The sequence below is a fragment of the Danaus plexippus genome, chromosome 14 (genome assembly GCF_018135715.1).
Source record: "Danaus plexippus chromosome 14, MEX_DaPlex, whole genome shotgun sequence".
NCBI lineage: Eukaryota > Metazoa > Arthropoda > Insecta > Lepidoptera > Nymphalidae > Danaus > Danaus plexippus.
The window spans coordinates 2034886-2058322 of record NC_083546.1 but is presented as its reverse complement, the minus strand read 5'-3'; the positions used below and the strand labels follow the sequence as shown (position 1 = coordinate 2058322).

The window sequence follows — 23437 nt, the reverse complement described above, 5'->3', positions numbered from 1 at the left end:
TCTTTGCCAAAACATCGGATACCGCAAGTGTCTAGAATAGCAATGAAAGATATTATGAATAAAAGTATAACGAAATAAATTAATTTACTCATGGCAATATAAAAAAACCTTCCATATTCGTAAAAAGTTTTATATTTGAAAAATAATAACACTATTACAATATTTACCTATATATATAGTACATTTTCAACGAAATAATTTTGTCTACTTAAAAAAACCACTAACTCAGTTAAAGGGAGAATCCATTTGATGGAGTCTGGGAATCGTTTGGACAAGCCCGTGTGTTAGACTTTTATTTGGTAATGGATGGATAAAAGGAATTTTCAATAATGTAAACATAAAATTATCAGTGTTATATAATGAAAAATATAGATATTCTTTAATACGAATAATAGAATAAAAGATCCTAGTTAAAATAATTAACTTATGTTTTAGTTTTTAATTAACAAAAATTTTTTTTTTAATGTATTAGAAAAGACGAAAAGGACAAATATATATAATACTCACATGGGCCTGTCCAAACGATCTACAGACTCCATCCAACGAATTCTGACTTTGACTGACTTAGTGGTTTCTTAAGTAGTCAAAGTTATGTTTGTGTTAAAGTCATTCAAGGTATACTTTTATTATATATAAATAGGAACTTTTCGTTACAGTGGTATTAACAATTATATATATATATAAATATATATATATATATATACTAATAATGGTATACTTTTTTAAATATAAAGCTAAAAAATCACCTGACGTGCTGTAGGTGATTTTTTCTAAACTAAAATTGTTTCTTTAAAATAAATAAATCTTTATCGTCTTATACATTTTATCTGTAAATCCTCCACAAACCCAAATTTCTTTTACTTAGAAGTATTAAAATCTAGGTATTTTTATGTTATCTGTGCGTGTTGTCATGTCGTGAATTGGTATTTAATAAAATCATTTTTAACGTTATTGGGCAGTTCTGACAAGAACGCTAACATATTTGACAGGAGAAAATATTAAAGAAATAAAAGGGAAGTAATTGTTACTCCTCCTCCACCTCATGAGGAAAAATTTAATAAAATTTTGCAATATTTCTTAACGTTTATGTAAAAGTGGTTATGAACACATGCTCGGATTTTTTGAGTTCAGAAAAAAATCTTAAAATATTATTAAGTAACTGACAACAAACAAAGTTCTTAAGAAGAAAACATCGAGGGTAAATTAAACTTTTTTTAGTCTTTAATAATAAAATATGAGAGTAAATTACGGTTATCTTATTAACTTACTTTGTCAAGATATGCCTACACTACAGCCTCATTGTTAAAATCACTAACTTAACATGTATATCCAATTTAAAAAAAGAGATTTTGAAGATCACAAAGGTTTTTTACTTGCTTCTACAAAAACTAACATATTTCTTTTAAATTAAGTATCAATATAAATAATAAATACTAAAATAAAAATAAAAACTTTTCTTCTGTAGCCTTTTTGAACATTTTATTCAGTAAATATTATTTGTCAAGTCAAAATTATTTGTATTATACTATGTTTTATTTATCCTTAAAGTTATTTTTAAATAACTGATATATTCCTTTCTTTGAATTAATGACGAAAATTTCATTTTATACTGTAATAAACTTGGATGGCCCGCTTCAGTCATAACTCACTTAAAATAATTTTTATAGCACGTATTCACGTTACAAGTGTAATTTAATAAACGCTTATTACGAGTATAAAGAAATATCTTCGAAAACAAACAGACTTGTAAAGGTTGTATTATTTAGATGTCGTATTTTCAAGTATTTAACCGGCTGCGTAATGGTAAAACGGTGCAGAAAGAGGTGTGAATAATGAGAAGTGGGACATAGAAGTTAAAAATGTAGGACACAAACCCCAAGTAAGTATTGTCAAGGACAAAATAAAGATTCTCTTATAAATGAAACCAAGTTTTTCGGACACTACATGCTTTTATTATTTTATAACTATATAATTCCGCTGTTTCGGTTCCTTTACAGCAACCGTGATCCCGGGAAGATGAGTATAAAGTGTCTGTCAGTGAGTCTTGTTATTTGTCATCTACAGGCAAAGGTTACTTAATTTTCTACTGTATTGAGATTTTGCATTGTGGTCTCGGACATGGGTTTTTCCCTAAAAACCTGATTATGAACCTAAAAATTGATTTGAGGATTTTGGATTAAGGGGTTCCAGGTGTAAGATAAATTCTAGCCTCTTCTCTATTGAAATTAGAGTGTTTTTTAATTTCAATAATCTCGCTGTTTATTGTCGGTAGGTACTTGTCTCCACAAGCGAGAACTTGTGGTTTGTTAAACCAAATTTAGTGCTTTAGTTTGTCCGTTGTATGTTCACACACTGCTGACTTCCACTCGATCCCATTTTTAATGTCTGAGATGTTCTTTGAGCCTTGTACCGATGCTCTTCTACGTTTGTCCAATATATGATAAGGCTTCGTTTGTCCAATAAGTCACGGTCACAAGTTTATATACATCCGCTTGTTCTAAAGGTATGGTACTCTTAACTGATCTCAAGAATTAGTTCACTCTCTGTGGTTTGTGTATTGTATTGATGAAATCATTCTTCACGATGTTACCTAGTCTGTCAGTAGCTCCCTTCACATTGGATAATATGGCAGGTGCTCGATTAACTGTGGGTCACTTCAAATGATTCTTGCGATGCTGGCGAGGCATGGGCAGGTTGTTGGTGGTGAGGGCATATTTTACATGCCGCATCTCGGCAGCTAGATGGTCAGCATCACAAAGTATCGGGCCCTCTGAAATTAAGTTTTGCCAACGGTAGCTAACTGGCTAGGGTTTTGTCGTCAGTATCCGTTAAGATAGCTATCTGCGTGTGTGACTATCCTATGTACAGTACACGCGAAATCTTTGATGTCATTAAAAGAATCTCTTCTTTATTTATAAATATAAAAATTCAGATAAGGTTACATGATAGATAACCAAATAGTGTAAATTGCTTATAAGAATTAAAAGTTATAAGTTTTTTTTACCAGTTTTTTAAGAGTGTATATTCTAGCTCGTGAGTACTCGAAATATATAATACACAGAGACTCAATTGAATTTCTAAAACTCATTTAGTTTATAATGAATGGCTACCTAATATCAAATTAAATCTAATTAAGTTACCGTAAATGTTCGTTCGTTCGTTACTGATTATAGTGGCAAGTTTTAAAAGGGTGCGCTAACCCATGTTCTTATTGGAACTATAAGGGAATATACGTACATCATACCAACACATAGATTATTTATATCTTTGTTTCGTTGATCATCATTAAGTTGGAGGACAACACTGCAATTTAGACATCGTTTATTATTCGTTTGCTTTATTCAATCTTATGCATAAAGTTATTAGCATCAATATTTTATATGCTTAGTTTTCATAACTTCATGGTAATATATAAATCATTTAAATTAAAATATGTTAATATTTTATTAAAATATTAATTAAATTATTTCGAATTGTTGGAATATATATCAATTTAATATTAATAAATTTAAAAACAGGTTATGTGTATATAAAGCAACTTATTTTAATGTATAGTATCTCAATATTAAACCTAAGCCTTATGTTGGCCTGCTGCTTCCTTAGGGGCAGGAGCTTTTCTCGGTTATCCTTAGACCATATGGCTACACACTTTGACATTTATTGAATAAATAAGGCTGACCAAAATCTTATGGTTTAACATTTTGGTTTAGCTGTCATCAATTAATTATGTAACCCATATAAAATGCAGATTTTATTAAAAATTGAAGAATTTTAAAGATCATCTTAAATGTAAAATTTACCAAAAATAAACGGAGTAATCGTTTGATTCACTGTAGCTTTTGAAATATTTAAAATGTATGTTTATATTATCGGTTTGTTGTCTCATGGGCTTAAAAACTTTTTTATCATTAAAAATAAAAATTTAATTTTCGTTTCAGAAGTCCTAAGCAATGTCTTAAATTTTTCATAATCTTTTTAAATTAGTAAAAATTACATGTTTTGTAATGTTTTATTATTGCTCATTAAATCTTATTGACATGAGTTAGATTACAATTTAATTTTTAAAGTTAACTTCGAAACGAATTACACGTTCAGCTAATGTAACCGAAAGATGTTTTAATACTTAAGAACATGTCAGTTACTTTATAATCATGTTGTAAAATTATGTTATAAATAAGCATTTAATAGAAGGAAGAGATTATAATGTTTTGAACGTAGACTCCCTTCTACGGAAGTATAATACGGTTGTAATAGTAACCAGGTTTTATATTCAAAGACACTGAAGCATGTCTTATGTTCACTCGTAAAATAAAATATATGATTATACATTAAACTAGTATTATCTGAATACGCTTTAAAATTCTACTATCAATTCTCTTTTAATGATTGTACTTAAGTACATTTTACTCAAAATTGAAACTTATTGAAATTATAATTTTTTTATACGCTTTCGGAGCAATACACAATTCGTTTGCAAATATTTATTCTTCAATATTCTTATTTTTCTTACATTATAATAAACTTGATATGTCCATACAATTTTTCTCTAGAAAATTCAAAATGTGACGAACATGAAAGGTGAAAATTGTGCGTAAATTATAACACTCTTATGCAATTAAAAGAAACAGTTATAAATATAGACAATCAAACATTTTTGGTTTTGTTTGTGAATGACGATAAACTTCAAAGAATTTGCCTGGATAAGCTCTCCTTTGGAAATTACAAAGAGACAATCCATACACTTTAATCAAGAACTTTATCTTAATAAATAAGAATTCTGAGTAATTCCTGTCTCTCTTTTTATTAAATTAGACCCAGAAACACCAAAGCAAGGGATCATAAACTAAATATATATATATAATAATCTAGAATCTTATCCATTATTTAATCATAACAAACAGATACTTAAATTTATTTACATTTCTATTTTTAAAGTTGTATAAATTATTGTGTTCTGATTTGCCCCCCATTTGCAATGCGACTGATATATTTATTTTGCGAATACCGGCAAAACCTTCACTATACCGTTATAAACGAAAAAATCAAGTATAAAATTTTATAACAACGAACCAAGTTTATTCTGAAAATACAGTCTAGAGCCGGGCAGAATAATAAAATATTCTCATTTGCATTTTAGATACCAATTAGGTTTTAATAAATGGCATTCTAGTTTAGAATCAGTCCTGCTACAGTGACCTAATTACACATATACAGGTGGACGCCCAGATAATAAGCGTGCAAGCGTGTGTTTACTGTGTAATTATTTGATTATGTTGCCTCCTTTTGTATGATCTACCCCCAGCAAACAGTAAGCAACAGCAGCAGTAAACTATTCTTTCTATTACATACTGGTACTCTCACACTTTTATTCTGTCCTAGCTCTCGAAACAATACAATATTCAACAGTTATTTTGTAAGTTTGTATGAACGTTGATTATCTAACATGGTCTAAAATGGTTTCACTTACATTTCGAATAAAATATCTTAATGATATACTAAATTATAGACATAGTTTATATACTATGACTTAATATAAGAGGTCGTTAAGAGGATTAAGTATATTTTAACAATTAAATGAAACTAATATATTTCGGATTGCTACGCGAATTTTATTATTTTAAAAACCTACATATTAACAACTTTTCGGTTACTTTGCAGCAACCGTGATCCGGTCATATTAGTTTCATTTAAATGAATAAATAAATGAATATCATAACTGGTTATAATTTATGTCAAGTCTGTGCTTAATTTCGTCGTCTAGTATTAAGACATCAATTATGAACAGCAGTCGCCAATTACTACTGAACACTCAAAGGCAGATTTCGTAGTTAGAATATTTTACAAGACGTGAATTTTTTTAAAAGATTAATCTACATCTCGATTCTTAATACCATTGATATTTCGCATTGGTCTCAATAAGAAACGTGCAAATTAAAAAAAGGAAACAATGAACATAGAAAACAATTTTTATATGGGAAATATAAAAAAACGAAATTCTCAGTTTTACTAATATAATTGGTATCTCGCCAATATCTTATATATATAATCCATTGTTTTTATCTTTAATAAAAAAAGTGGACCGTGTAAAAATTCTAATGAAAATATTTTAATAAAAATGTTTATAAAAACTAACACATTGTTTGCGATTGGACAATTGATCCCTTTTACTATAGTTAACATGTGTAAAGTAAAAATATTACTTGGAAATACTTCTATTCAACGCGAATTGTTTTAATAAATTCAACGAACATTTAACCCATCCATTATAAAAATATGTAAGTTTATACGATCGAAATTTTAAATTAAAACACTAAAATTTTGCAAAAATAATTAATTGAGCCTAAATTTACTGAATGTATTCTATTACCATTTCTACTCAATATCAAATACAAATGGTTAAAGAGTGTATTGGATTAGTAAATGTTTTCAAGATTTTGCAGTACATTGGTTGACATAGATTTTCTAAAGCAAACCCAGTAACTCATTGACTCGAGTTAAACCTGTTAAGTCAACTGGGATTCGATATTCTAGAGACAGCAGATTTGACTCCTGCCTGTTTCGATGATTGGCATTCTATATTTTCTACATAAATTTTAATTCAACTGTAAGTTCAATATCGCTTTAATGTTACAAACCTTATAATAATTATTTATAGGAGAAATAATTTTAATTTAGATCTATTAGTTGACATGATTTATACGTTTACCCTGGATGATTTTCTTAAATCTAAACTATTGGAACATATATATACATATATTCAACAAACTTATTACAGACATAATAACATTATTCCCTCGGACGCTTGAGCTTACATGAGTTTTGGTGGAATTTACATGCTTAAGAACTTGCATAAACTAATGTAGAACTAGCCGCTTACACTTGTGTAATGATAATATTTGTTGTTTATATAAAATTATCTACAGATGTTATTATTCATGTGACATTCGTTATTAAAACCAAGTGATCGTTTTTTTAAATCAACATTCACATAAAACCCCACGGTGGTTAATGAACTCCGTCTTTTCATTGCGTTCAAAGTAAAAAAATATTTAAAAATAATTTGATTAAGTTAAGTATAAACACGTGAATAATTTATCTTTTAAATAAATTAATCTTTTATGATTTAACGAATGAAAATAAAAATAACGTTATAAACCTCACAATCCCAAATGCCATGTAGCTTAAACCAAGACTCATCCACACAAAACTGCCAAGTCAGTCTTTTTCCATCACAGTGAAACCTCCGACATAATTTTGATTAAGTTAAGTACGGAAATCAAAAGACCATATTCTACGTGACATAATAAACTTACCTTGTAAGAACAATAAGATAATAAAATTCGTTAATAGATAAATAGTATACTTGTGGATGAAAAAGGTATTAATTAAAAAGAAGAGGCTTTGTGTGTTTCTTATAAACAGAAAATATGATATCTTTTCGGTGAAAAGACCAATCCTATTCTATACCTATATTAATATTTTGAGAAATTAATTAAAATGTTAAAATAAGAATAACCGATATCAAGCCACAAAATACTTGAAAAATACTTTGTATCTGAAAAAAAAAGTTGATTTTATGTATTAAAAATTGTGTCAGACTAATTAGGTTTCAAATTTAGGTAGAATATAAAAACATTTTTTTTTTCTTTTAAAATCCTATGCACTCTAAACTAATGAACACATTTTTTGTTTTTAGATTGATGAGTACTATGAGCTACAAGTATCTCGAATGTAAGTATTTGACAGCTTTAACTTGCTTCACCGTTTAAATTTCTTAAGAAAATTAATTTTATTTAAGCGTTTCATTAAAATTATATTTAAAAAATATATATTTGACATTGTAGCTGAAAATGTACATATGTACGAGTATGTATTTATATCTCATAAGGTTATATCCTTTAATGTTAACTATCTAAAAACAAGAAGGATGTGACGAAAATTTCCCTAAAGCTTTCCCTGAGAGTACCAATATGGGGTCTCGAACCATTCGAGTGTTCTCTCTCCAAATAAAACCAATATATAAATATTCTCTCCAGATAAAATCAACCGATCACTTTTGAAGCCTTTTTTAACAAAAACCAAGCAAGTCAGCAAATCAGTCACACAAATTGTATCTATGGCTATCTGGGTATCTGGATATATTTATAACTTTAGTCTAACTATCAGTGCATACCTTATTTAGACTTGCCAGCTTTCAGTACTACGATCTTTTACTTGTTCAAAACCCATTAGAGCGCAAAAAATATTTTTTACATTCATTCCTTAAGTTGTGAAATCATTATATTTTTCTAAAGGTGGTTTAATAGTTGTGTTTACATAAAAAAATGCAGCTATAGAATTTCGTTTGCTATAGTTTTTTTCGCAAGATTTTTAATCATTTATTTATAACTAATGGTGGACATAGAAAATGAAATGATTTGATGTTTTGATATGCAAAAAACCTGGCATGTTCGTGAGTTCGACAGTAATTTTCTATACACGAAATAAAGTTAAATGCAAATTCGATTCATTTATCGTAATAGCCATCTATCGATAAACTTAACTCGTTAAGCTCCATTCACACTTCAGTACATTTATGTAGCACATTTCTATTCCGATACAATCTCTACACTATGCATTTGAAGCCGATGAAATCGCTCTTTACACCTGCTGTGTTTTCTGTTAGAATATAGTAAATTTACCACAAGTTACTTAGCTACTAAGATGTTGTATTATACTCGTATTTAGGGACATATAATTTATTTTACATATACTGAATATAATGAATATTTAATTTAGTATTGCTTATTTATTTCATCATGTTACTGTCAACTTTAACACGAACGGAAGAAAACCGCGCCTTAATGGCTGTCAAATGGTGTCATTTGTTCAATTAATATTTCATTGTATGAAAGAATTAAAATTGCTTTATTTTTATAAATGTAAAAATTTAACAGAAGTTGAGCCTGGAGCTAAACAGCGTCTTCTGCGAGCTTATCTTAATATGTAGAATAAAAAACATTCTGCGCTATGAAAAACAAGATAAAAAATTAATTATAAGAATAAGAACAGAGAGTAGAAAGTTATCAAATATCCATAGAAATATATGATATATAGCAAAAGATTGGGCCAAAAACCTAGAAAAAATTAAAGAAGGACATATAGAAGGTCATCCCAGTAAAACGGGGCAAACAACTTGATTTTTTGAAGCCAAGATAATGTTAAAACTGTCATCAAATGTAGCAATGCTTTAGCGCAAGCTAAGTAAACATTCACAATCTATAACTGTTAACTACAGTTGCACATGCACATGATACAAAACATATTTAAAGCCAACACATACATTATTCAAACAATAGAATGTATTCATATGTTTACCAGGAATGACATTCTGAAATATTTTTATATTTTGTGTATAAGAACATTTCTGCACGTCATAATGGCTGTAAATTGAAAAGATTTTCTGGATAAAATGATTCTTATTGTTTTGTTTGTTATAGTACCCAAAAGATAAGAAAAATAATTGCTTAAAAACTTTTTTTTGCCACATATATCTTCCGAATTCGTTGCCAACCTTGATTGTTGAGGAAAAGGGAGTGGTGGGAATAAGGAAAAGGCAGAAAAGGGTGGGAACAGGGAAAGTCTACCGGCTCCCTCACTCATCGGAGGAAACGCAGCCAGCCTAAAGACCACTTCTCACCGATTTCCTGTGAGAGGGTGGTACTTCCCCGGTCGAGCCAGCCCATGTTCGAGCTGTAGTTACTTAACCACAGCTAGTCTCTATCATCTTCGCTTCATACACAAAAAGAAATGATTCTTTTAGTCTGAATATATTTCTAGATTTTGTTATTTAATCATTCGTGTTGTAGTCATACGTTATTTAATATAAACCACATATGTACAAAAAAAAATATTCTCAGTTCAAACCAACATTTTAAATATGAAAGTTTGCTGTTACAGGGCTATTTGACTGGATCTATAGAGTTCTGTTGCTCTTTCACACAAAAAACATTTAAAAAAAATTATGACTTTACAATCATGTAGCATAAATACTAGAACAAGCCATGGGCTATAATTTATCCCAAAATTCCGTGTAGTTACCGCAGCATCGAGGTTTAACAATTGTATTGTATATGGAGTTATGTGACTTAAACTACAGATGTAGTTGGGAGTTGCTTACCATATCTATTGTTTCAATACACTTAATAATTTCTCTCCAAGACTCCACAGTCCACGTGGACAAAATCAATTATTATTGTTACTTAATTTCGATTAAATCTTATATTATATTGTCATAATATTATTTATCACATCTTAAGAGTTATATATACGCTATCCGTATTTTTTATTTCTATCACATATAATTCATACATTCCAATTGAAAATTTAAAACCAAAAATACATGCATATATAAATAAAAGTAATTTTAGAAGTGGGGAAAATATTTAAACACTGGAATAAGTACATCTTGACTCGTATTAAAAAGTACAAGTTTATTTTTAATTAATTTTAAAATGCGAATATTCAAATAAAAATCATCACAAATTTAATAACTTATTTTGGATCTAAAATAAAATTATTTGAAATATACCCGAAAACCGCAAATAAGAGTAATTTCCAATTATGCAAAGTAACTCCAGTTAATTTTGCCAGTGTTACAGTTTGACTTTGCAATATTACTTGGACCTAAGTTGAATATCAAAGCAATTCTCATTTGCATTTCAGAAACCAGTTAACACTTAATAAATAGCCGCCGTGTTCTGATTTAGTCCTAGAACTGGGACCTAATTGTATCCAGCAATCATCAATGTATGCCTGACTTTGACTTATTTAGCAACATCAAAATGGACAAATTCACAGTGTTTGCTTAATTACAATTGGAAGTGTAAAAACATAATAGTAATAAAAATATATCATTATGTGTCGTTGATGTTGTTTGTCTGATATAGTATTAAAAATATTATTAATCACTATATAATATTTACAAATGAACGATAAATATATTTACCAACAAAGTTTTACTGTACTGGAAAAATAAATTTTTCTACCCAATAATCAAATGGTGGTGATCACAATACTGTGCAAAATATTTTATGACAATGTTAACGTTTGGTTGCATTTATCTATACAGTCTGCAGTGTCGTGCACACCATAGATACAAATAAGCACTGTTTACCCCACCCGCATAACTACTTAAACTATATTATTTAATTATTACTGACATACTTTTAATCATGCATTACGGAATACCAATGTTTACAGACATGTTATATGTCACTTGATTCACGATTTGGTAAAATTGTTAAAAGTGCTATCTATCAACTTAAATACTAACATTTTCGATCGGCCGCTGCTAGCGGCTGGCGCCGCTTCCCACCCAGAGCGACCTTATGGACAACCACTCGGTGCATATATTCCCTACAAATAATCTCAAGGACGATCTACAAATCTCGTGTTGTATGCAGGAAACATTTGTATGTGTGTGTGTAAAACCTATGCATGTGTTAGGGTTCGAGAGGCACTGCTTCCTTAAAACCCTACTCGTTAAATAAGTGATAGAAACTGTCAAATTAAAAGTGACTATTTAATTTGTTGGTATAGTGTTCTAATACTTTTTTCGCACTTTTTGTTATTATTTTCTTTCCATGCGCAAGTAAATAAGTTTTAATTAGCTAATGAGTGAATTTATTAATGAATTATGGAAAATTATAGCTGTGAGGTCTGTACTGGTGATGTGTTTAACGAAATTAATTGCGAATACAGTTTCAACTCTCGTTTGAATTTTTAATTTGTCGTTGTCGTTTGTTGTTGTTCGATGATAACATTAAAATAATTACAAAGGGAAGGTATGTGACCAGTTTAGATTTAACTAAAAAAGGTAATGTTACTCGTTTTAATAAAAAGTATTGTGATAGTTTTAATTAGCTAGCAGGTTGTGTACACACAAATAAGTTATTTTAGTTTCCTTGTTTGTTGATTTCAAATAATAATAATAAGAAGAATGTCTATATCCCCACTGGAAATTCCGATTTAAATAACTTTCATAAAGCGGTTATGAACAGATCGTAATCGTTTTAAGGTACTTAAATGGCTCAGAGGTAGTTGATAGATTTATAAAATACTCGTATATAGATGTTAGTTCTGATCGGACTGCTGTAATATTTCTGCGCGAATATTATAATCAATTTTTAAATGAAACTTATATTTTCTAGTTTCTAGGAGTTCTATTGTCATATTTGGGCAGGGGCTGAAAAATGTTACCTCACTGCTTCAGGACTCCGAGTTAAGACATAGCATAAGCTTTGTTGGTGACCATGATTTGAATAAAACCAATCTAGTAAACCTTAAGCTCAGGCGTAGACAGTCTCTCAGTGTCTATAGGATACTCTTTGCAGAGTGTGAAATGTGCATAGGAATCACATAATTTAATTCCTCCATCCCCTTTTGACCACCGGCCGACTGAACACACGGCTAGTCTCCAACATTTCGTTGTAGTTTGTATGTGTCAATGTTTCCTTCCAATTTCATTTTTTGGGTCTTCACGACTGGAGTGAGCTAAAGCTAAAGGCTGTGGCTGAGGTACTGCATCTAATACCCACTATTTCATTTCAACCTAACAACGGGTGAAATGACAGTTAAGTACTATCATCCACTCTTTATGAAAAAAAACGAATACATATTTTTGATCTAATTATTTATTCAAATTAAACTGTATATTTGTAGTGATATGAAATTTAGGTTAAGCACTTATGTAAATTTAAACTTTTAATAGTAACGATTGCTTGATGAAATTATTGTACATTGTAAATAATTATATTAATAGATACACAAACCTTGGCGATTCATAAATATTATTAATAGATAAATTATATTACAATATGTTTTTATATTAAATATATTAACCACAACAGGTGAACCATTTTGAAAGTCAATAATATCGTTTCCGTGGTGTAGCGGTTATCACATCTGCCTAACACGCAGAAGGTCCCCGGTTCGATCCCGGGCGGAAACAGTTTTTTGCTAATTAATTATCTAAAACCTATAACGGCTTCAATATCTTAAAACAGAAAGTTTTCTTTTAATATTTGTATGTAATACGCGCAGTATGCTCGAAAAAATGACAAAATATTTTAGCCTGATTAAGAAACGACTACGACTGTTTTCAAGCATACTTTGTAAGAGCTTACAATAATTGGCCACTAGACAGGTCTTCTGTAGTCCCTTGACATAGATACATGCGATGGCTCCACTTCGCTTGAATGCAATACCGTAATAACCTAATGCTACTAGATTTTTTTTCCAGTTTTTTCTTTCAATTCAAACAATTCTAAACACATAACCGTAACTCTCAAATGAACTTTAATTTAAGTAAATCAACACACAACGAACATAATTTTTTGCATGGCAGTTAAATAACATAGAAATTATATTTTCTTATATCTTATCAATTATGCTATTTACTTCAACATCTCATATAATGCATATTTTAAATCCAACTCCATACAGATTGCGATGCTGTAACCTAATCTAAATAACTTATTGATTCTCAATAACCAACCATAAAACATAAGAGCTTCCTGCGAGCAGTAGTTAGAAATTAATAATACCGCATGTCGTCTGAATGTGAAATTTGCTACTCAAATAGTAATGCTCATATCTATTGTGGACGAAATCTGAATATTGATTTCATTATTGTTATACGTAACAAGTTCTGTGGAACATTGCATCAAAATATTAAATAAATCATAAACAATCACAAACAAAGCAGTTGCATCGAGAAATAAAAGCAAAACAATATTATAAAAAAGAAATACTTTTAATTCAAATTACACATCAGAATAGTTAGTTCTTGCGAAAATAGCGACTGGTTTAGACTGGAGCGCTGTTGAAAACAGGAGGCAAAAAATTCCAATATTTGAAAGTGTACAATTTTGTCCATATATAAGAGAATACAAGAGATTCCATATCAAAATACAATTAAAATTCTATCGTTCAATAAATTGTTAAAATATTATTTGATCTCATTTCAATAAATATTGTTCTGAAGATGAAATCTGGATGTTAAAGTCTTATATCTTTTTTTGAATTGCTTCTGTTTTTAAGTCCTATGTCCTTCGCCACAAGAATATCATGTGTATATATAATTTACCTTTATTAACCGTATTTCATTACCATCAGATGTTTTTCTTTAGATAATCTCCAATTAATCTATTATGATTTATTGAGACATGAAAAAGCCTCTTTTATCAGCGATCAGAATTTATAAAATTAAACATTAATTAAACATTTGATTTTAAAAATATCATTAGTATAATTATTCAAGAATATTCTTATTTCCACAAAAAAGAACATTATTCAAATTTAACTTCATAAAATTTATGTTGCACCTTCATAACCTCATTTCTATTTGCATTTTAGAATCAATTGAAGCCTAATAAATAAGCTGACAGTATCATATCCTGTGGGCTTTGGGTCATTACGTAATTTGCTGTAATTAATACTCTTGATATACTATATATTAATGTACCTATTTATTCGCCCTGTTTTGAGGGCTCACTATGCAATAAGCTTGTTAAATATTAATTACCAGAACAAAAAGTGTAATATAAACAAACAGCAATTTTTTAACAAAAAAAGGTTCGCTCTCACAGTATTCAAACCAAACTAAAGAGGCAACGTCGATAAATGAAATTCTCCAACATAACAAATTGCGATATTATGCTGAAACAATTTACTTTTATAAGAAATTGAAAATTTTAAGCGAAAAAAAAACCTAAAGCGTAAGCTTTGTCAACAGCACACATATTAGAAATGATAATTAAGTTCAATTGAATAAAAGATTTTTCGATTCGCAAGACAATAATGCCAAAAACATTCAATAGAAATTAATTGGACCTTATTATTACATAAGTTCGCTCTCCATAGAGCATGGTAGGTTGGAGCGCGAGGCTGGTAAGGATCTATGTCAAGTGCGAACTTGAGGTGCGAGAACGGTCAATTATGAACAGAACAACAGTCTCGAGTCCCCGAGTAATTAAGTCGCTAAAAGCATTAGAGTTATTTGACTTAGGAGGATTTCATTCTACGTTTTATAATTTCATATATATAACTTTTATTCAGTTTATATGTTTTGAATCTTACTGAAATAGCCTTGGTATTTTAGTTATGATATGTTTAATATTCACTCGATCTCATTATTATAATATTTCTACGCATTCGTTGAGACCGCTGTGAAATGTGTGACCCTAGAGAGCCATTCGAAGCTTCCCTGAAAGCACTCGATGCTGTTTCGTTTCCAGGGATTAAAATTCTTTTTGCTTCAAGTTTCTTCTTTGCACCATCACTGAAGATGTAGTATACGTTGTCAATTATTTATAAAAGCACATATATCTTTATATTTTAATGTAATTGTATCCATATCAATTTGCTAATAATTAATTTTTGTCGTCTCTAATCAGTTATGTAAATTCTGTAACTATAGTTGCTCCCCAGCTTTAACATTCATTTTTTATTGAATATACTACAATTTTACAAGCTCTTTTACATAGGTCTGCTCATATTTACTTTGAATGTATAACAACAAAAGACATTTCAATTTAATATTTATTACTTTTATTGACCTAATATCTCTAGTTTTTTTTAAACCCTTTATAAAATTAACTACATTTCAAATTACGAAGCTTTCTGTAATTCCAAGATTAAATTTTTGTTTTATAATTTCTTATGAGGCATCTTACAAAATGTATTTTAAATTGTTTGTTTATTAAACATAGGTCTTTTAAAACGTTTGTAATTTTTGTTAACCGTGTGTTTTAAAATTTTAATTCTTAATAATAAACATTTCATTAAATTAATTAATTGTCTTCAAATATATTAAAAATAAAATTGAGTGATCAAAAATGTGTACCATTTATATTTTACAAAAAATAGTTATAGGGTTAACTAATATTATTTGAAGAATTCAATTCTATGGCCTGGCATTTTATATGAAATAGACGAGTCGTGAAGTTATTGATCTGTGGTAATAAATTGTCAGTGCAAAATGCATTGATAATTCTAAAAACTTTTGGTGGAAAATCCTAAAGATCCTTTGTCTAAACACTATCAATATAAAATTGTTAAGACGATTTCAAAATTAAATTTTTCGATAATAACCTTTCATTATACAAAATTTTGTGATTTATAAATAATAAGTTTTAGGTTTCCATTCAAGAAAAATATTTAAAAAGAGAAACCTATTTCATAAATGGAACTGTAATTATAAAAAAAAATTAGTATAATTCTTTACAACAAAACACTATTATCATTGATGAAAACTGCCTCAAGATATACAAAAGACCATTTTTAAAACTGGCCAAATCCAAAAACTTTTAGAACGACCCAAAGAATAATGATGAATAATGGTTCAAAGTTAAACCTAAGAAAAAGATTTTATCTCCAGAGAAGTATTTTTAAAATTGAGGAAGATATCAATACTTATAGGCACAATAATGGCCTGTAAGAATAATGTATTTCAAAAAACGATCACTCCATTAGTATATAGAAATAAAATTATATGCGAAATTATTTGTAAATCAAAAATAACATTATTAAACCTAATAATATCGTATAAAAATAAACCGTATAAAATGTTTTCTAACATTTTTGGAACGAAAAGGATTTAGGAATTCGTTTACGAAGTTTTACTGTTTTCTCAATTTCGAACAAAATTATAACTTTTTACAGAGTGGTTGAAACGAAACGAGTTTTCTGTCGGATATCAGTCTTTTAATGTATATTATACTAAGACAGCTCAAATTTTAAAACGCAAAACTGTCTTTAACACACAATAAACTTGGCTGGTACTGTATTGTAAAAAGTAATTTGTCCACAAATATTGCTTCATTAAAAAAGACAAAAAAATATGTTTCTAACATTTTTTTTTTATGGAATATAATACAATTTGATTTGATTTTGTTCAAGATCGTGGGTACTCCGATAAAGAAAAAATAATCATTTATTTATCTAGCAATAGTGTATTGCTATCTGGTATGACCAAATAATATCTATTGCATATAAATTTGACATAAAATATACTCAGCGAAACTTAAGGAACCATTAATAAGCTACAAAATTTTATTATATACTATCAAATAAATTGAGCGATTTTTTTCGAACTATCAAGTCTGCTAAACCGTAGCAACGCAATGACCGTACGGAGAGATAAACTATCTTCATCCCTAATTTTTTTCATGTATTAAACACGTTTTTACTGTTCTGATATATTTTTAAAGGAAAAAAATACATTATCGTTTGCATGTAATATTTTATTTATTATAATATTTTGCAATGTTATTAACAATGTTTGTACAATATGCATCATTCATTAAAATAAATGAAACAATAACTGAATGTAACCGAGACGCATTTTAAATGATTTTGAATAAATGTAAACAAAACATAATTAATTTCCGTTATATTTGATCTCCAGCCACTTATTTGGTTAGGATTCTGAGTTTATTTCATGATTAAATTTTAAATATCATATATACATAGAAACATCTGTGTATATTTTATATATAATGTTATGAAAAGCTAAAAGAAATAGTAAGACGATTGATTATTAAGATTTTAGTGTTAAACATTATGTTTACAACATAGCTAGCGAGTTGCCTTTTAAGTATTTAAATAGAAATTACAAGAGACAAAATAAGAGTATTATGCCATTTAGATGCATTTCTTATAGTATAATTTGTATACATTTCGAAAAAATCCTACTTTGTTTAAATTTTCTTGATGATTATCTAACTTTGTTCGATGTCTTAATATAATTTATAATAACATTACTTAAAGAAATTAAGTGTATCTAAGTAGACTTTACCAATTGTATCTTGTTCTAAGCTCTAAGTTTTTGTTTTCAACAAAGCTAACTAACAATACAACTTAGACTATCTTGTTCGGTGTAAACATATAGCATCTAATGGCTATTCCAAAACTTTGGGATAGTATAAGTTTTACAACATTTAGACAGAAATAGCCATGTTGGATTTGAGCTCGACATTATAAACAGATTATTGTCTAAAATAATCACATGATAATCACATTATTATAAAGTGCACATTTTAAATTGACAAGGCATACATTTACATGTGACGCCTTCTTTTTTGTTTTAAGTCTTAAAAAAAAATTGAATAAATTAAATGTCACATGAAAAAGTGTGAAAGAATAAGCAAGCAAATAAGCAAAATTAGTTACTAGAAATCACCACATAAATCGTAAACTTCTATGTTAATCTCTGAGAAATATTAAGTTCCAAGTTTCTTATGTTATTATATGAAAATTCTGAAACAAAAAGCATTAATCCCACACGGGCCATTAGCCATCAGTAGAACAGTACCTCGTCGCTATGAAAGTTACAGTCGGTGAAAATTCAATGCATTTTAGTTTACGACACATTGAAATGATTTAACTTTTATTATGTCTTTGCTATGTTTAACGTTTTAAATATTACGCACATTGGAACGTATATTTTTATATTATGATGTGTGAAATAGAGAGTTAACACAAAAGATTTCAATTGCAAACAAACTAATGTCGTTATAAGTACTACGAGCGCTTAGATTAACAAAAACTATGGACGTGATCGTGTCCTCTTATGGATTTTCATATATTTTAATGTAAGATAAATTGCTAAGTAATATTTTCGGACCCTTCATAAAACAATTTAATATCAAATATATTTTTTTTCTTGCTTAATACAGTGTGTTAATGAAATAAAATGAAAGGAATGAAATTCCAATATTCAAAGTTTTATTTTCAAGTTTGACAACAACTTAACACTCCTTTTTTTATGAAGCCGGAATAATGTTGAAAATAATATTTAGTTAACTTGATTTGACATTGAACGAATCTTAAGATTAATTGAAATTACGCCGAAAAATATCCATATATTTCGCGAGCTTCTCCGGCATATAAACTATATTATATTATTTATAAACATTTTGATTTAATAAAATTATATATAGATAGTCGCTAAAAAGTCTTGATGCTAGTTCAAGAAAGACATTATTAGTTTATTTATTTAATTTTTAACATTCAATTTTTTTTTATTATTATTATGTATAAACAATTAAAGTCTTGTAAGTCTACATATGTAACAGCTACATTGGCATTCATTGTTTCTGCCTCATCATACTTTTTAGCTAACTAATACTTATATGTATCTTAATCTTCCCTACATTCTTATTTTTTTTAAAGACAATATTGTATAAGAAGTCTAATTATTAAATTGTTTAGCTCTTCTAAAGAAAATCGGCGGGGTCACAAATACACTTTATATTAAATGTAGGTCAAACCGCCTTTCAGGAATAACGTCGCTGCATTGAGACAGTAACAAGCTTTTACCTTCTCTTTTTACAGCATTTCTTTTATTGAAAACCCGGATTTGCGCCTAATCTTTTAAGTGCCGTCCTGATGTTGGAGCGTTGCAATAGTTTTACCTCGAAGTAAATACATTTTCCTTATACAAACAATCGCTTTCTGTTTTTTTTTTAATTTTTATTTAATCGGATAGGAAAATATATATGCACTAATAAAGACGACAGATTAATTACTTTTAAGAAGATTGTGATTGAAACTTTGAAAACTTCAATTCTTCGCTTTAGTATCTCAGAAATATATGCTATGTAATTAATTTTTTTGGGACGCGATTGTAAAAAATTGTAACAGACATTTGAAGGTAGAAGAAGAAATCACTATTATACATGTGTGTGTGTGTGTGCTATTTATTAATATTTCAATAAAATGCGTACGTGTTTGATAGATTTATTGTCTCTGAAAACATTCGATTTCATTAATATTGTCACATTCTTCCCAACATTTGGTGGACGGTAAATTCACGCACCGTTAATTTTTGCGCATCATATATTGGGGAGCATTATTTAAATTAAATGTATAAGTTGTAAAAGATTGTGTAATTCGATTAATTTCACGTCACATAAAAAATATAATATAAGTAGAATAAAAAGTTACGAACGGCTAATTTCGGAACTCTGGAATCCGGAATCAAATAGAAATCAATTTATAGTGAAAATCTGATGAAGTATGCGAGTCGTTAATTTATAGTCATTAATAATTCGTAAAGTATGAAGTAGCTGTGTAAGTTTCAAATTTAGAAAGTGTAGTTTCAAGTTGCATGGAAGTTTCATTGCAACAATATATTTCTATCGTGCCGTTATTAACTGTCGCCTAACTTTGAAACTCATATATTTCCAAAAGCAAGTGGTCATCAACCGTTCATTTCACAGGTTATTGCGAAGTATCCTTTCGTTTCTGCCTCGCCACCGTGACAGTGAAGCACGGTCTAATTTATGAACCTCAAAACCCTTACCTGTCCCCCGTTAAATTGTACTACATTCGTATTAAGGTTTAAAATCGCTTGTACATGTTGAACGCAGGAAATTGTATGGCACTCTCGACGGACCTATTGTCCCTTAGAAATAAAACTGGGAGACTCTTAGTCGAGTGAGTTCTCCGTATTAGGTGGTTTTTGTGAAACCATGCGCATGTTGAATTAATTTTGTTTTAAAAATAACTTTATTATTTGCAAGCTTTTGTGTCTAATAATATACTTTTATAAGTATATATTATTTATATTGAATAGAACCCAAAACTTGACATTATAAATATATATTTGAACATATAAAAGCTACACCAATCGTGATATTATGTTTTGCAAAATGTTACGAAAACTTTGTGCACGTGAAATAGACATGGGGTCATGGACAGAGTAAGAAAATTTCGACAGTAAAAAATTACCCTAAATACTTAAACATTATTCTTTTTAACTTAAAACATGAACTTTAATCTCCTCTCCAATATGGGTTCTTAGCTTGTTCTTGGCACTGACTGACCTCCAACTTTCGTACCTGATATGATGATAGATGTCTTTTCTCTTTTCTCCAACATTCAAGCATGATTATGATGGTAACTTTGAGTACGTCCATTGTCACTATAAGAAAGAGACGGAGTTTTAAAAGGGATACACCTAGTTTTTTAGCGAAATGTAGACTGGATTTCACAATGTTGGTCCCAATTTTCTAGCACATAACGGATATTAGGAGCACTCATAAGATTTTTTTTAATATGAAAACAACAAGCTAGCAGCTCAACACAGTTCCGTTAAGCTCAGTTCAAGATATTTATGTGAAACAGTTTTAACCCATGGATAAATAGACAGAATGATGCTTTATGGAACTCAAGAATAAACAACATAATGACAGGAAAAATCTAGCCAACATGTAGATTTTATCTCATCGCATAATCAAACATAGAGAGGCACTTGCGTTAGGTGCAACAGGCTGCCTTATCGCAGCAATCTTTTCAAGACAATATCAGAACAGGGGATAATTGTAAATACAGTAAAGTGAACAAGTAATAAAGCAATGATGTGTATTAAAAATAATGCAGCCCTAAAATGTATTCAAAAATGACAAAAACTGAGAAAATTTCTGCAAAGATAAAACACCAAACACTTAGAAAAATATATACCTTATTAAAATTTATGACAAGATAAATTGATATGTGGATACACATATTTCAATTTAATTAAGCTTTCTATAATTAATCTTATTTTATTAACACCCGACCCATAAAGGGGGCGTTATAACTTTGACGCCGATTTGTATGTGTGTGTTTGTTTTTGTGTGAATTTGTGGCACTTCTCAAACGGATCAAACGATTTCGGAGCGGTTTCTTTATTTGAAAGCCAGTTTCCTTGAAAGATTTATTAGCTATATTTGATTAATATCGGTCCAGCAATATAGGTGTTCAGCTCTTTCCAAAATTATGTAAGGCATTTTTGCCTTTGACCGCTCAGAGAAATGCCTGAAGTGTTTCAGTATATTTAGAAAATGACCATTAATGAATAGGGGCTTGTAAAATTAAATATATTTTGTTACAATAACATTGGCATAGTTAAGAAGAGGAAAGCATAGTTGTTACTTTAAAATTTCAATAATGTAATGTGTTCTTAGTAAAAATACTTCTTGACTTCATTACTAAAAGAGCTTTTTTTTGGTTGAAATCGGTCGACAGTTTATTATTCTTTACCTATAATATTATGAATATTATAATTTTGTTTTCATAACTTATTTAAACCTCGTTAAATACTGTAGAGAAGCCTTAAAATTTCTTAAAATTTATGAGAAGCTATAAAGAAATGAAGACCCAGTTACATGAAAATGATTGACTATTTGTCTTATTCGTGTTGTATTGCTTTTAAGGCTTCACTGATTGTTCCTCATATTAATTTTTTGTAACAAAATTACCGATTCGTGACATTATTTTTCCAGTTAATTTATTATATCAAGAAATATTTTCTAATTTACAATGTTTGAAACGCAAAAATCAAGAAAATATGCTGGTGTACCACTGGACATTTATACGATTAAATGTAAACCCGAACAGAATTAACCGACCTCAAGCTGTTATTTGCACAGCCGATCCTTTAATATAATCCTCATTTTTGCTATCCATTTACAAAGCTTCGTACTAAAGTCAAACACAATACGGTACGTGCGTTCTGAAATCCGTACACAAGCGAGTGATAGCTGTAAAATTTTTCAAGGGAATTGTATTCCGTACATTCATTAACATACGCTGAAATTCAAATCTAATGCAAATTACGAACAAACAATGAACCTAACCGCTCTATTCATAACTTTGCATTCGGAAGTTTCAGTTTGCGTAAGTCGAAACTCGAGCTAATTTAACATGTTGATGTTGCTTATTTGTATTAAAATTTGTTAATTAAACAATAACTTAGTCTCGAACTTGGAATCATTTTTCTATGCTTTTCTATATTATTACTTATTTATGTACTTTGAATATCTTTAGATAGCGTTCGTTTCCTAGAAGTAGCTTTTGTGTCATCTTATTAGAATGTTTTTAATTCAAGCATCAGACTTCAATCAACTCCATCACAATAAGAATAATATTTATCGATTAACACAAGGATACAGTCAGATAATAAAAACACAATATTTTAATAATCATTTTTATAATAAGCATCGTAAAAAAGTAATATACTGATTTTAATATATAAATTTTGTCGTTGTTAACATTATATTTAATACATTTTACTTATATGTACAACTTTTTCTCATATTATAATTTGTAAGTTAACCTCATACCATTCCATTCACTTTACGCCTAAAATCTAACATTGCCTTCTTTGTTCACAGATTCAACCTGTCTATTGCTGCTTGTTCCTGCAATAATAATTAACAAATAGTGAAAATAACAATCATGCCATTCAAATCATAATTATTCTATGTGATTAACTTGTGTTAAACTAATCTGAAACAAATAATTCTAACTCAGTGCTTACTAAAATTATTCTGAATAAAGTACTTAACCAATAAGTGTAATAAAATATCAAAAAGTGTCAAATGAAATGTTACAAAGTTATGCTTGAACA

The 23437-nt window shown here is 29.0% G+C and overlaps 1 non-coding gene across 1 annotated transcript; it reads left to right on the top strand.

Moving 5' to 3' along the window:
• The first annotated feature begins 12918 nt into the window (after positions 1 to 12918).
• Trnav-aac (transfer RNA valine (anticodon AAC)) lies at positions 12919 to 12991 on the top strand. Its single transcript has one exon. It is a non-coding gene; the product is annotated as a tRNA-Val (tRNA).
• Positions 12992 to 23437: the final 10446 nt, after the last annotated feature.